The sequence below is a fragment of the Macrobrachium rosenbergii genome, chromosome 23, assembly GCF_040412425.1.
Source record: "Macrobrachium rosenbergii isolate ZJJX-2024 chromosome 23, ASM4041242v1, whole genome shotgun sequence".
NCBI classification, from domain to species: Eukaryota; Metazoa; Arthropoda; class Malacostraca; order Decapoda; family Palaemonidae; genus Macrobrachium; species Macrobrachium rosenbergii.
The window spans coordinates 36,589,813-36,594,226 of NC_089763.1; the positions used below are offsets into that span (position 1 = coordinate 36,589,813).

General features: G+C 33.8%; 1 long non-coding RNA gene across 1 annotated transcript; it reads right to left on the bottom strand.

Annotated features, from left to right (window-relative positions):
* Positions 1 to 617: 617 nt before the first annotated feature.
* LOC136851198 (uncharacterized) lies at positions 618 to 3,469 on the bottom strand. Its single transcript, XR_010856805.1, has 3 exons — positions 3,213 to 3,469; positions 2,106 to 2,212; positions 618 to 973 (listed from the first exon to the last, which is right to left on the bottom strand). It is a non-coding gene; the product is annotated as an uncharacterized lncRNA (long non-coding RNA).
* Between the last annotated feature and the right edge of the window lie 945 nt (positions 3,470 to 4,414).

Genomic DNA, 4,414 nt, shown 5'->3' on the forward strand with positions numbered 1-4,414 from the left:
CATTTTCATTCCAAAGGATATTCCAGTTGCAGTCTTGGGATTTGGGATTTGCCCTACGTAAATCTGGACTAAAATTAAATAGAATAAAGTATTTGCATTTCATTTGTGACTAAGGGTGAGCAGAAGGTTGGCTAAAGAATTTTTTGGTTTAGAGCCACTCTTCAAATCAACAGATCCAGTTTTAAGTATTATTAGCCATTACTGAAATCCCACTTTCCCTTGATAGTTACTATTTCAGGGAATAGTAGATGTTATTTAATCAACATGAACACTAATTTTTATCAAAGCAAATGTGCAGGCTTCAAAACAAAGAAAATATAGATGGATCAAGTGAAAGCAAATATTTAAAAAAAAGGAACAATTTTAAAAGCTTGTTGAAAGCACAATTTATCCAAGCTTTGAATTAAACGTAGACACTGTGGTTTGCCACAAGGGTATTTGAAGGCTTTAAGTACAGTACCAGCCATATTCGAGACATGGGTATTCTTGTTCCACAGTAGCACCATCGTTTATGGGTTAACAATTATAGCAATGATTTGTGAAATTGGTGAACTAAATTCAAACCGCATGTGAATTTCATACTCCAGACTTAGTCTGTTATTAGTAAAACTAAAGCAGAATAAAAATAAGATTTAATTACATTCAAGTACTCTGTCTTCATTTACTATCCTGAGCACCAAATCACTAATTCTAGTCATGCAATTTCAACTTCCAATTTATCTCAAACCAATGATAAAAACTCATGAAATGGGTAATTTAAAAAAATATTAAATTTACGAAACGGCCATCGACATTTATTAGTCTTAAAATCTGAAGTAAATTTCAGCTCATTAAGGTTAAATGTTAAAATAATTATCCTGATGAACAAACTATTTTCAAGCACCTGGGAACGCCCATCATGCGAACAATATTCGAAAGGAGGTCATATTTTCTTGCAAGTCTCTTCTCCTGGTCGTTACCTCGAAGCCTTTACCTGGAATCATTAAAAAGGGTGACAGATTTTCCACTCTTCCTGGTTGAAAGATTAGATTCACCTCTAACAATATTTGGTAAAAATGTTAAAGTCACTATTTTCGAGTAAGAGAAATTTAATTTTCTGGAGCAAATTAAGAGCAGCACTTTAGGAGCTGTTAGTCATACTGAACTTCGTATTGGCTTCACTAATTGATTAAAAAATATCAACTAGGATTTAATTAAATTGAAAAACTGAAAATTATAAAAAAGAAAGATTAGAACTCATGAACTAGATTATTAATTTGAAAAAAAAAAAGTGAAAGCAAAATTAAGAATATTAGGGGTAATTCTACTCCCTGTAGAGGGCAAAATTTTGCCTATCTATACAGGAAACATACGAAACCAGGAAACATTCGAAACTTACAATATTTTAAATATTAATGCTCACTGAAGATTAATTTCAAATTCCTTGGTATGAAATTAAAATGATCCATGAATGAAGCTGCATTGAGTATTTAATACAAATTTAAATATGTCAAGACGTAAAAACATGTAACCAAGTTTTGGAAAAATTCGTAAGAAAATATTCTATTAAAGGCTTTCATATACTATACTTAAAAAACCAAAGCTTCTGAAAAATTTTTCAGAAGTCAGAATCTGTCTGAATACCTAGCCGCTCTCAGTAACTTCCATGTTTACCACACATGAATAAAGTTTGACTAGTGAAATTTAAGGCTACACTACAACCTAAACTAACGTACCAGAAACGTATCAAAATGTTTTACCAAAACATTAATTATCAGTTATTTTAACAAAACATTAATTATCAGTTATAATAAACTTGGAATTCGGATATAACAAGTAATCCTAATAACTTCATTAATAAATTAAACATTACTTATCAAATTATGGTAATTTGAAATTAATACCCTAGGTTATCAATAGATTAAATCAACATAATAGTTTAGGCAAGATTCTGATGTCATCCTGAATTTAAATTTGGGTTAAAGCTCCCATTGCATTACATAGTAGGCAAAAATGCCTACTATGTAATGCCATGAAATGACCCCCACACCTTTAGGGGCGGCCCGCCCCTAAAGGTGTGGGGGCTTCTGGAAGTGAAAAGTACATCAAATGAAATTACTACCCACCCGAATAGGAAATCCTCGAGTAACAGCTCAACTCCTTAATGGGACCAAGGTCTGTGTCAAGTAATCGGGCTAAAGATGAATGCACTTCATGTTCAAGAGACCGATTCCTGAAAGAATTTTTTATATCAGTTTCTTATAAACAAATAGGCATGAAGAATCCAACGAAAGTTAAGCTTTCCTCCAAAGATTGTTTGTCCAATCTCTATTGCAAAACTAAATACCAAGAAAAAAAATGTCAATTAGGGTGATTAAATACTTCTGAAATTCTTACGTTTACAAGTGCATCATGAATTGCCATGATTAAAAAATTTAATTGGTCCTAAGGCTGCAATATGGAAAATATACTTTAAATTATTATTCACAAGTATTATTCACAAGTATAAGTAATATGAATACCGATTATTGATTACTCAATGTTAAAAAATAAAATAAAACTGGTATATTTAACGATCCATGGGCTACACCGATCAAATTATGAATGTCAAATGTGGTAGACCCAACAACTGCACTACAGTTTCAGTGTAAAACTATCAAATTATGAACGTCAAGTATTGTAGACCTAACAACTGTACTACAGTTTGTGTTAAAAAGACTTCGGATACACCTGCCCTAAAAAATATATATATTTCATAGACAAAAGCGGATTAATAATTCAAACAAAACTGACAGTTTCCTATTAACATGAAAACTACTTAAGTAACTAGAATGTTAAGTGATTTTCCTGAAAATTTAAAGTACTACTTGTAATGTGAGCCAAGATTTCCCGTAGTGAAGAACAGCTCAGTGGAATACGGTTTGAATAAAATTAAACTAAGCCCTTAAAAAAAAAATCCGTGAAATGGCCTTGCTGTACTCATGACACTAAGTGAATAAACAAAAACAAAGCGGATAAACAAAAGTTACACTGAAAGCGAATAAACAAAATACTAAACCTGATAAAACTAAAAAAGATAAAATTAACAATAAAGCCTGATAAACGAATCTTAAAAGTAACAGACACTTCCACACGGTAAATTATAGTAGACAAAACTGCCTTTGCCAAACACCACGGGTGTAGACTGAACCTTTACACGGGTCTATAGAGATCGAAAAAAAAAAAACACTGACCTTCCAGAAGGAACGTTTGGTATACGCGCTCTTCTACAAAGGACACAATATCCAACCAAATTCTAAGGCGGTAACCAACTTCAGGGGAGAAATCGGTCGTTCCTCCTTGACGTCCTGTGCTGAATTGACTGCAGGTAAGACATAAACTTCAGAGAGAACATCTGACACAATATTCCACAAGACTTTAAGCCGATTGACTTCTTCAGGGTAGAACATTCCTTCTCGATGTCGTAAGCTTAACTACCGCAGACAGCGAGCCGAGCAACCGTCACTGGAAGACCGGGCTTTGACTATAACTACCTAAATACATCTCCGCTGTTTAACAACTGTTCTGTCGTTAAAGGGAATGCCTTAGGAGAGAGAGAGAGAGAGAGAGAGACAGACATTTCATAGCTTTAATCATTATTTAAAATATATGTAAAAGGATTTTAGATTTATCAACCTCGATGTATGTAGGATTTTATTAAAGAAGTTCGTAGCGACTTTGCTTCTTATGAGTGAAGTTATAATGAGGTTAACAATCATTATATATATATATATATATATGGCAAATTTGACGGATATAAATGGGTTTTACATATATCAACTTCAATGTATGTAGGATTTAATTTTAAGAAGTTCGTAGCAACCTCACTTCTGATGCCTGAAGTTAGGACGAAGTTAATCAAGGTATCATCGCGAGAGAATAATTCAACCTATTTTGTCACGAACATCAAAAGACATTTGAAATGTCAGATGGCCGCCTGTGCCTGTTTGAGAGATATGTTAACTAAACCATCCTCTCGAATGCATGTCATGTCTGGTTGACCTTCGGTTAATGGTTTTAGAGAGAATCCTTACCAAAAATTAACGTTTATCAACAGATGGTACGTATTAAAAAGTGTACATTTCACAAAATTGATTTTAAATTTTCATGCATGACGAAATTTAGCACTAGTAATGAGAGAGAGAGAGAGAGAGAGAGAGAGAGAGAGAGAGAGAGAGAGAGAGCAGGAGCTCATCAGGAGGCGCCGCACCTTTCCTTCGGGGATCCCTGATCCTCATCGTGAACTCCTAAAACTGCATGAGGGAAATTGTTCTTCTGAAGACTGGCGGTTAGTTGCTTGTCGAGGGACGCTTGTGTTACGGCATTTTTCTTCTTCTCCTACTTCTTATTATTTAGAAAATTGGCACCAAATACCGAAGAATTAGATTTCAAGGTA